The 12,517-nt window shown below is 36.8% G+C and overlaps 1 long non-coding RNA gene across 1 annotated transcript; it reads left to right on the forward strand.

Moving 5' to 3' along the window:
* Positions 1 to 4,746: 4,746 nt before the first annotated feature.
* On the forward strand, positions 4,747 to 8,061 carry LOC121428068. Its single transcript, XR_005971733.1, has 3 exons — positions 4,747 to 4,787; positions 7,393 to 7,512; positions 8,047 to 8,061. It is a non-coding gene; the product is annotated as an uncharacterized LOC121428068 (long non-coding RNA).
* The last annotated feature ends 4,456 nt before the right edge of the window (positions 8,062 to 12,517 follow it).

The raw sequence follows: 12,517 nt of genomic DNA on the forward strand, positions 1-12,517 counted from the left end.
TCGGGACTTTGTTACATTTTCCCTATATGTAGACATCTTCCAGAATACCTGGGGGTGCTGCCTATGGAGAACAATACACGCAGCACCCCATGTTTTGGGGGTGCTTCGCATTGGCGGCGGAAGCCAAAAATGTTCGGGGAGGGACCACCAACATTTTTTGACAAGCAAGGAAGCAAAAAAAAAGTTATCAACCAAAAATTTTAGGGGGGACACAAGAAAATAAATCATTAGCATAAAAAGGGTGATCAACAAAAAATATAAGGAACGCGATCCCCCCCCCCCCCCCCGCTTCCCAGGGCATGAATACATCCGGACATTTTGAGATTGTCCCTTATTATCTGCATGCAGATCGAGGCCTGAGCCGAAAGCTGGGGCATGACCATGCACAAAGTCACAATCAGATTGCAAATTTCACGTTTTAGTACAAGATATTTTGGGGAAAAGGGCGGGGTTCCACGTACAACCCCTGTACCTGACAATCAACTCTTCGCCCCCCCCCCCCTCCCGCCATATGCCCCGCTATAATAATGCCTCATCTATTCTTAGGTTGAAACAATTGTTTAAATGATAGCGCAAAATTGCTTGAACACATAATGAGCACTCCCTGTATCACTAGCGTTCCTACGGGGGGGGGCTCACAACCCGTGCAAAGGACGTATCCCTGCCCCCCCCCCTGAAGAGCTTGAAGATTTTTTTTTTTTTTTTTTTTTTTTGCTTGTCAATTTTTCGGCGGGCGGTTTTGCCCCTCCCCCTGTGGAAAATCCTTGGTACGCTACTGCCCTGTATACATACGTACATGTAAAAGGTCAGTGATTGAGTAACGAAAAACGGCCTACCCCTAAAATCAGCACCATCATAAAAAAGGAGCATGACAGTCATCATTTTAAAGCAAACAAATATAAGTGCTCTGAAACGCAAATTTTCCGCTAAACCCCCTCCATATGTTCTCCTAAGTCACTTCACTTCACTAGAGTACCTATGGGGGCAGATTTCCCCCCCCCCCCTGACGAGTCACAACTGATCCCTGACGAGCCACCAGTGGCCCCCTCCTTTGAAGTTGAACCTTATTTTTTCTCCTCGTGCGAAATGTCCTTTATATCTTGTGGAAGACCTTTTTTTGCCTGTCATTTTTTTTCTAGTATACGAATTCCTTTATTAATGTGGTTGAAGACCCTTTTTTCCCTTTCCGGAATATTTTGCCCCCCCCCTGTGGAAAATCCTAGGTATGCTACACAATCTTTACTGAAACTAATTAAAAAAAACGCGCCCTTCTATCGTCGGCACAAGCGTAAACAATGTTGCGTTTTAAATTTATTCATAGTATCTGGGCATTCTAATAATATATATATATATATATATTATCATGAAAATCAACAATGTGAGCGCGAAGCGCGAGCTGAAATATTTGACATTCCGATCTGAAAAAAGGGTCAAATTTAAGCATTAGTTAGAGTAACGTGTAGGAAAATTGGTAAGTAGATATTATGGATGGCATTTATAATGCGAGCGCGAAGCACGAGCTGATGTTTTTCAATTATTATTTTGACCAAGGACCGAGACATTCTAAGGACATTTTTTCATCATATGCACCCTTATAAAAATCGCCAATGGTATTTGAATGGTGCCGAATGGTAGTTGAATGGTAATCTGAATGGTAAATGGTACGCGAATGGTATTTAAGTGGTGTTTCAATGGTAAGTTCTTAATGGTAATTGGTAGTTTATTTAATGGTAAATGGTATACCATATACCGAATGGTGTTTCAGTGGTATGTGACTAATGATATGATTGGTATGATGAATGGTATACCATTTACCCAATGGTGTCTCAGTGGTATTCAATGGTGTCTCAGTGGTATGTGCTTGTAATGGTATGATTGGTATGATGAATAGTATACCATACATCCAATGGTGTCTCAGTGGTATACAATGGTGTCTCAGTGGTATTCAATGGTGTCTCAGTAGTATGTGCCTGTAATGGTATGATTGGTATGATCAATGGTATACCATACACCAATGGTGTCTCAGTGGTATACAATGGTGTCTCAGTAGTATATGCCTCTAATGGTATGACTGGTATAATGAATGGTATACCATACACCAATGGTGTCTCAGTGGTATACAATGGTGTCTCAGTGGTATTCAATGGTGTCTCAGTAGTATGTGTCTTTGATGGTATGACTGCATGGTATACCATGATATACTGTCTCAGTGGTATACAATGGTGTCTCAGTGGTATTCAATGGTGTCTCAGTGGTATGTGCTTGTAATGGTATGATTGGTATGATGAATAGTATACCATACATCCAATGGTGTCTTAGTGGTATACAATGGTGTCTCAGTGGTATTCAATGGTGTCTCAGTAGTATGTGTCTCTATAATGGTATGACTGGTATGATGAATTGTATACCATATAACCAATGGTGTCTCAGTGGTATTCAATGGTGTCTCAGTAGTATGTGTCTTTGATGGTATGACTGCATGGTATACCATGATATACCCAATGGTGTCTCAGTGGTATTCAATGGTGTCTCAGTGGTATGTGCTTGTAATGGTATGATTGGTATGATGAATAGTATACCATACATCCAATGGTGTCTCAGTGGTATACAATGGTATCTCAGTGGTATTTAATAGTGTCTCAGTAGTATATGCCTCTAATGGTATGACTGGTATAATGAATGGTATACCATGCACCAATGGTGTCTTAGTGGTATACAATGGTGTCTCAGTGGTATTCAATGGTGTCTCAGTAGTATGTGTCTCTATAATGGTATGACTGGTATGATGAATTGTATACCATATACCCAATGGTGTCTCAGTGGTGTCAAATGGTGCTGAGTAGTATGTGCCTCTAATGGTATGACTGCATGGTATACCATTATATACCCAATGGTGTCTCAGTGGTATACAATGGTGTCTCAGTGGTATTCAATGGTGTCTCAGTAGTATGTGCCTCTATAATGGTATGATTGGTATCAATATGGTGTCTTAGTAGTATGTGCCTAGTGGTATATAATATAATCATGTTGGATAATTGTAAAGCTATAGTGGCTTAGTGGTGTTTGCCTAATGAATGCCATTTGTGTTAATGCTGAATGATATGCCCAATTGCATTACCCATTAACATAATTCCGAAGATTTAAAGAAAATATATCAAAGATTAAAAGGTATTTCGAGTTAATTAAATATTTGACCTGTGACTTTTATGCGAGCAGCTTCCCCAAATCAAGTGTAATCGCTCATGATTGTAAACATGGTCTCTTGCATTCTTTTAAATTGTCTTTGTCCTTATTAAGTAAAAGGTCTATATGTGTTTAAATATTATTGATCCAGTGGTTATGATACAATATTATAAATTTGTTATATTTTACAATTGTACATAAATTTAAATCTGATGCAATGGGTACATGCAAAAATAAAATCAATCGGTCAATGAAATCTTTTTTGATAAAAAGGGTTTTAATTTTTAATTAATAAGTTTTATTCTATTTTTATAATCATTTTGCTTATTTATGGCCGCTTTTTATAAAAAGAACTATATATTTAGTGTTCCAAGAAGATATTTGCAATCAATCCCAAAATTCGATCAGATGCAAATTTACAGGTGATGATACATTAAGTTTATCTAGAACATATCAATTTGGATTTTTTTTATGGATCAGTTGCAAGTTTGCAATGAAAAGTATGACTCTCATGATTTTGGAGTCTGAAATTGATTTGCGTTCGATTGCTTCGATTGCAAGTTTATTCCAATGCCCCATATTTTGCTCAAAATGAATTCACTGTTGGTTGTCTTGGTCCCCCAACCTCTATTAAATTCCCATCCGCAAACCCTGATTTGGTCTGTCTGCCACGTCAAAAGCCCCATCTGACCCATTTGTACGCTATTATAGCTGCTTCCAATCATGAATTATTTCACCCTTTTTTTACAAATGATATTTCCAAAATTCTAATTCTATTTTAGGCTCTAAATATTCTTTCCCACTTGTGGACGGCGTTTATAAAGAGGAGAGCTATTCTATAGGCCGGCATTACTTGATTGAAATGATTTATCCACATGGTCTTGCTCCCTCACCCCTATCAAAATTCCCTGCCGCCATACAGGGTATAGTACAATGTAACAGAAAAGAAATCTACTGAATGAAATCTCAATTTCAATCATTACAAAAGCAAATTAAAAGGGAAGAAGAGTGAGTAAAAAATATATATATAAAGGGGAAAAAACAAGAAAAGAAAAAAGGCAAAGAAGAAAAGAAAGATTAACAGAAAAGAAAAAATACAACGAAAATAAAAAAGAAAATAACAGAGAGAACAGGAAAAAAAAGTGAAGGGATCGGAAACTTTTTTCATAGATTCCAAGATCCAAGGAAAACAGTGGCATGCACTCACGCCATCATGGTTTCCAACCCAGAACCAATCGAGAGGAAAAAGAAGACACCCCTGATTTGGTTTTAATTCACCCCCCCCCCCACCCATATCGGGATGTGTATTTATCTTGGCGAAGAAGTCCCCTCCCCCCATATTTTGTCATAATTTATCCCCCCCCATATGCTTTGGCGAGAGGGGCCGCTTGGCTGCTTGCCAGGTAGCTCTATTATACGTGTTGTTCTCGCACTACGCACGCGCGAACGGCTAACCGCCAAGTGCAATATTTGAAAAAGAAAACTCGATCTACCGGTACTACCGTTTTGCTGTTGATAAGTCCGTCGATAATTCATCAAAAACTAAAGGAACACGGGTCAGATTCGGACAGCGACTTCAAAGTCATTTGTAGAAGGCTATAACAGTAAGTTCTATAACAATTTTCTTTGATTTATTTCTCAAATTGTCTCAAAATGTTAGATGTCGTTGTACTGCCACGACATGCACGACCACTGCACTGCCACCGTCACTGCCCCGTTGGCGCTGGCCGCTGCTCTACGGGCCGGGACGTGGCTTTGACGACAGGGAGTGCTTATGGTTTATGCTTTGTATTGGCAGAGTTAAGATCGGCGAGCATTGAATAGTAATTCGCTCATATTGCCTGATGTTTATTGTCAATGTTTTACAAAAACCATCTCTGAATACATTGAATTCGTGAATGAATGATTTGTTAATGCTAATGTCAAGACTGTCAAAGTTTTAATTGTGAATAAATAGACCGTTACTGCACACGTTAATTTACTGAAATTGAAAACTTGCCGACAAATATTGCTTTGAAATTAGGCCTATAATTTGTTGTTGTTGTTGATAGATGTTGGTAAATGAGATAAAATGGAGGTGAAACATGGTAAGGGTCCTAAAGTTTAAAAAATGATAAAGGCTACGCAGGTCTATAACTTTGCTACACTGTACACACCACTCATTGCACATACTATTTCAATGGTAAAATGTGCACTTTGTGTGTGGAACTGTGACTGGACGGAGTGACAAACGATTCCTATTCAATTTTTCTACAGAGGCTGCAATAAATATGCAGAGAAAACTGGCGCTAATGCAGTTTTGCACCGGCCGATTACCAGCATACCTCATCACCAAAACTTGTTCCCAAATGTCATGGCAGGTCTCTCAGTCACATTTCGATGTTAATATACCCACCGTTTTTCAAAATATTGGGAATGGCTGTATTTAGTCTTCGATCTCGACGTCGTTGATCTAATCCGTAGACATCACTTCGCGGATCTCTCGGATTCGCCGTAATATTTATATGGACTGAAGTTAGCAACCAAATCATGCTAACATGTGGCAAACAAACTGCCAGCATGCCGCATGCGAATCTTTTGATCGCATAACTTCGGTCCATATCAACATGACGGCGAATCCAAGCGATCCGCAATATTTGAAAAGTGGTGGGCATATTGTGTATTGATCTCAAAATGTGTGTAGACAATTCTGGTGGGGAGTTTTGCTTGAAGTTGCATGCACAACGAACAATTGTCCATAGACTGTGTACAACGGATAGATCGTCTCCGCACAGCGATTCAAAGACCGCTGATTGGTCAATAGCGCAGATCACGTCATGACCACGTGGTCCCAAAAATAATTCCTTTGGACTGCGTGCGGAAGTATCGATAACGATATCCGGTCATGTTGTGTACATGGTAAATGGTCTTAGTTCGTGATCGGATCGCTCCGGTATCGATCGAAAATTATCGAAACTGCAATTTCATGCATATTCACGCGACGCTCCGAAACCCGGAAGCCAATTGACTTTATGCACGTTGCGATAGACTCTACAAATTCCAACGAACACGATGACATATAGACGCTAATTCGTAAGATTTTGACGGAAAAGCAAGAAGTATTCAAAATTCGCTTACCTGTGCGGTATCGGTGAGAAAATAGATCCTCCGAGAATACCTTTCATAATTCATATAAAATATAGGAAAATTGAAATTCTAGGTCGATTTTGGTACGAGGTGATAGGGAATTGCACACTTGTTTTGGTGGAATTCTGTGTGGGGAAACAAAAGGCTTGCACTGCACATGCTTACTATATTTTCATTCATAAATTGGTTCTCGGCAGTGGCTGGATGACGTCATGTAATAAGCAAAAATGTACACGACCGCTACGTTTACGCTCCGCTATCCGTTGTACACAATTGTTCACTGTGAGTTGGCTGGTGTGAAACTGCATTAGTGCCGGAGGGTATTCTTAGATCCTTTCATGGGGCTAGGCATATCAATTTTGAAAGTAAATTTTATCCTCTTTTAAAGTTAAGTTTGTCCTGTGATCACATTTTATCTGTTTTTATTTATTTACTGATCAAAACTTGCCTAAAAAACGTCTGGAGTTCATCCACTGGCATATGATTGTCCATGAACGGATCCATGATTTCTCAAAGGGGGTAGTGGGGCACATTTTCCCAAGGAAACTTTAAATAACAAGCAAACCAAAAAGGAGATCCTCTTGTATGAGACAATATTTTTAATATAAATATTTGCTGTAACTTTCGAAGGGGGGGGGGGGGGGGAGAACACTTGTGTAAGAAAGCCACATTTTTATCAAACACATCAACTATTGCTCTCAAGGTGGGGGCACAGGTCAAATGTGCCCACTTGGATCTGCTTCTGCGATTGTCAATACCAGAAAAATAGAATTTATGTCATCGATTACCCTCTTGAAAATTGCTGCTCTAGAAATTTGATTTCCGATGACATAGCTATTACTAGTATAAAGCATGCACAGTTATAATACAGCCTTGTCTGAACTACGCTGAAATACTATCACATTTCCTTATTTTTATCCTAAATTCTGGGCTGGTAATCAGAGGTCCATGAAAAATATCTTTAACATTAAAGTTCTAAGATCATTATTTTTCTATTACTATATTAGTATTCTATTTTTGTTTGTATCTGCATATACATGCAGATTTTACAACACTTAAATTGATTTTATTTCATTTTCAAAGTTTGGACGACGGATACACTGGATGATAAGGTAGATGATCCAGCCTTATCTTGGAATGACACGACGGGTGTTGAACACAGAAAACGTACCGTGTACAAGAAACAATTGGAGTTTATGAAAGGTAGGTGTGTAAGAATTTTCTTCAGTAGAAAAAAATGCAAAGCTTCATGAGATAAAACAGATTGTATTCCTGCAGTGGCATAGCTGAAAAAAAAACCTTGTCAGGAATGGTAAAAAATCCTTAGAAAGGACAAATGTCATCCCTATTTAGAGGAGCACACGTCTTTTCTGACCCCCCCCCAAAAAAAAAAATCAGTATGTTGGCTGAGGGGGGAAGGGTGGACACTTTCCCCAGGTATTCATTTGTTGTGGTATTTGTCATCATTGGGGCAACCTCCCATTATAAAATAGGTTATTGTCTACCCATCTATGGTTAAACATAAATTTATTTATCATATTTTACAAAATGTTTTGTTGATATTTGTTAATTGGTATCATTCAATTGAATGGTAGAGTATACTGCAAATTTCTCAATATATAAAAAAATATATGAACTTCTAAAGAAAGCTTACACACATGACAAGCATTCATATTTTGAACCCTTAGCTAATATACTGTCTTTTGCATTGTTTTCATCCAATATTTCTTATTACAGCTTCAAGGAATTAATCCTGCCGGGTACCCATTCACTTCATCTGGGTCTAGTGATGCACAGTGTGGATGAAATTCGGGCTGAAGGAAAACACACCATGGCTAGGACTCAAATTCACGACCCTCTGTTTGAAAGGTGAGAGTCAGAACCACTAGACCACGACGTTCCCAGCTGATGTCATATCCCCACTTGTTCTTTTGTATTTTATTACAAGAAGTCGCGCTAATTTACATTTTGTCCTCCGAGAACTATAAAAAATGGAGTGAAAATTTATTTCAAAGACATGTCCACCCTAACAAAAAAGTTGATTTGATTAAAAAGAGAAAAATCAAACATAAAAATCGGATGAAAAATAAGAAAGGTATGACATTTTTAAGTTTCGCTCAATTTCACTTAATAGTTACATGCACATCCAGGTCGGTATGCAAATGAGGGAACTGATGACATCACTCATTCACTTTTCTTTGTTTTTTAAATATGAAATATTATAATTTTCTCCTCATTGTCCTATGAAATAAAGTTTTATTTTTTATTGTCAAATCTGTAAAAAAATTGAAATATTGTACAATTCAAACAATGAAAACCAAAACAAAAAGTGAGGGTCTTATTTTGCATCCGATTTAGATGAAATATTTTGCATGATGCTTGCCTGATTTTCTCTGTTGATTCAAAACAATCTTTTCTGTGGTGGACTAGACCTTTAATGTGAAGATATGCATTGCTGGAAATAATGATATGATACTTGGGACATATCATACACACATGTATGAAAATATGAAATAATTATTTCATTTTATAGAATAAGCCTAACAAATATTCCTGACGATCGTGTGTACATTGGGTTAATTTTTTACCAAAATGTTGTTAAATTTCAAATTCAATAACTTTGTTATTATCAGATTTTAATGAAATTTTCAGCATGATCCTTTTCTGATTCATTCTCTCCCTACCAAAATCTCCCCTTTTCTCATGCTTTCTTTCTATGGTCCCCTTCATTCTCCTTATAACTATGTTATATGTAAAGTGTAACCGGTCGTCCAACCAATTTGATTGAAGGGCTAGAGGTACTCGAGACTGAAAGCTATGTGATATAATTCAAAGTGTACATCAGACAAACAAAAACACTGAAAATCTCATCCAAATTTGTTTAGGATTAACAAAGTTTTGACGAATTAAAGTTGTTATTTTTTGCTAAAACTGTTCTCTGCAAGTCCTCATGAAAATACAAGATCACAATTTATATATTTTTTGTATCAAATGAATTTAAATTTTGTCCAAGCTCGGTTGTAAAAAATTACGATTGACTACTGATTTACTGTGTAAGACAATATAACACAACAAAAATAGACAGAAAAGAAATAAGTGGGTATCTTGTATATATCATTTTCTATATATTTTGCGAAAAAGGTCTCTATTTTTCTTCTGTTTTTTAGTTTTCCAAATTGAATAATTTTCTTTCCTTATTTTCCTTATATTTTTTTTCTATGTGTGATATATTATTTATTTATTAATGTATCATTATTGTATTTATGATAAACTTTTGGCGTGTTTCTACAGTAAATCATTAAAAACGGTTTATCTTTTCCGGACTCGAATTACGATTGACTACTAATTTACTGTGTAAGACAATTATCTTTCTCACACATATTTAACACAACAAAAATAGACAGAAAAGAAATAAGTTGGTATCTTGTATATATTATTTTCTATATATTTTGCAAAAAAGGTCTCTATTTTTCTTCTGTTTTTTAGTGTTCCAAATTGAATAATTTTCTTTCCTTATTTTCATTATATTTTTTTTCTATGTGTGATATATTATTTATTTCTTAATGTATCATTATTGTATTTATGATAAACTTTTGGCGTGTTTCTACAGTAAATCATTAAAAACAGTTTATCTTTTCCGGACTTGAATAACCTTATCGTTCTTAAACCAACCTGTTTCTACAGACTGAATAATCTGATTAACTTGCATTTCGCGTCGCAAATACGGTGGAAATTGGAAAATTCAACCTATAACCTCACATTGCATTTTGGTATGTCAAAAATTGCATCTCGTTAGGAAAATTTTCAAAATTCATGGTAGATCTCACTCATTGTAGCAGGTACACGTTTCGCGATCAGCTGGCGAGATAAAAAAACGGCCAGAATATATGTTTACTGTGAGATCGCACTTCTTGGTTCAAGCACTTAAGCCAGACACGTATGCTATTTTGCCCCGTGTTTTTACAGAAAAGTTAAACGGATTAACATGGCAATAACCACCTCTCAGAGAGATGGTTATGAGAAACCGTATTTTGCGCGATGCAATTTATCAATAAACCGCATCGCGTCTGTTTCTACAGGAAAGTTATCAGGGATTCTGGATACTTAGGCGGGTAATACCTTTTAACAATTCTATGTAGAAACATGCCATTGATATATCTTTTTAGGTGAAAAGAAAAAAGAGACCAATTTGGGAGTACTATTTTCCCCCCTTTTGGGGATATTTCATTTCTTCTAGGTGTGGTACCCTTTATTCATTTGGCCATGTGAAGGCTATCACACATTTTGAGTTTAATCTTCGAAATTTGGTGTTCATTAGTTTGTTGTCCAAACTCTGTCTTACATGTAAATTTGTTTATAGGAAGATTAACATAATATTTATGTGGAGTGCAATCATTGATCTCTTGTGGAGTCGCACAGTCACATGTATTCATAATATGGTGCTTTTACGCCATACCTGTCAATAATCTTTTGTACTTGAACTTATTAGTAAAAAAATGTTTATTAATGTCGTTGAAAGCAATTACACACAACAGATTTAACATCAAGTTTATTGTATTACAAGTATCAGGTTTGTATGCAGAACAGTGGTTTTGCCAAGTACTCAATCCATGTGAAAAGCAATATGAGAGAACAGGTTTATTCTTGGAAATGTTAGCCTTCATTTGTTGTGTTTTTCAATCAAACTCTGTCTTGATGCATGTTTATTTTTAGATAACAAGATTGACAGAGTATAGATATCAACGAGTAGCTAAGTCATATATATTAATAACTTATGTGCTTTAATTATAAAGTCTATACTTGTGAATACTCTGTGCCATTTATGCTGTACTTAAACTTCTTATAGTAAAAACATTTTATTGACGTTCTTGAAATAAGTAACTGTTTTCATTTTTTTTCTTGTGTATACTTATTCCATTATTAAGCCTACCACTAACCCCAGAGATATGCTGTTCACCAATGGTCTACCATTCACTGTACTTTATTGGCCTACTATACATTGCACATCGTTGTTCTACTGTCTACCATTCAGTGTAAACCATTGGTCTACCATTGAACTTGTGGTCTATAGTGTATGACCAATGGTGTTATTTGAATGGTTGACTAATAGTATAGTGTGTATGACAGTGTTGTATGGTAAATGGTAGGTCAATGGTGTACGGTGTATGGTAAGCCAATGGTGTATGGTAAGCCTATGGTGTACGGTGAATAGTAGTTCAATGGTGTATGGTAGGCCAATGGTGTACTGTAAATGGTAGGTCAATGGTATATGGTGTATGGTAGAATGGTGTAAAGTGAATGGTCAATCAATGGTGAATGGTGTGTGGTGTACGACGAATGGTAGTTGAATGGTGTATGGTGAGCGGTGAATGGTACGTGAATGGTGTACGACGAATGGTAGTTGAATGGTGTATGGTGAGCAGTGAATGGTACACGAATGGTGTACGGCGAATGGTACGCGAATGGTGTACGATGAATGGTACGCGGATGGTGAATTGTACACGAATGGTGAATGGTACACGAATGGTGAATGGTACACGAATGGTGTATGTTGAATGGTAGGCGAATGGTGTATGGTGAATGGTGTAAGGTAATTGGTAGGCCAATGGTGTCCAGTGAATGGTGGCTGAATGGTAAATGGTAGGCCAGTGAATGGTGGCTGAATGGTGAATGGTGGTCAATGGTAAACCTGTCTATAGTGGCCATATGGTAGATCAATGGTGAATGGTGTTTGATCAATGGTATATGAATGGTAAATGGTGCTCATGAATATGGTAATAGTAAGGTCCGAATTATTTAAATTAGTTTGAATGGTATACCATTGAGGCTTGAATGGTATACCATTGGTGTATGGTGGGTGCTGTGCGAATGGTATTCCAATGGTATATCAATGGTGTATGATAAATGGTAGTCAATGGTATACCATTCAATTTTTTTTATAAGGGCAATGATGACTATCTTACTTTTGCTCTTCCTAAGTGCGGGATATTACATTCTGAAAAAGGGACAGTTATACAGGAATTCAGGAAAATGTTATTATTGTATTTATTAATGTAATAAGCCTAATGACAGTTCGAAATGTGTTGATAATTATTAAGGCCTGAAAAATTATTATATTTATTGATCTATAATAAGCCTAATGACAGTTCGAAATTTATTGATAATTATCATAGCCTGAAAACTGGACATTTAAGCACTTTTGTAATTA

This window comes from Lytechinus variegatus, chromosome 14 (assembly GCF_018143015.1).
Source record: "Lytechinus variegatus isolate NC3 chromosome 14, Lvar_3.0, whole genome shotgun sequence".
In the NCBI taxonomy this organism is placed as follows: Eukaryota; Metazoa; Echinodermata; class Echinoidea; order Temnopleuroida; family Toxopneustidae; genus Lytechinus; species Lytechinus variegatus.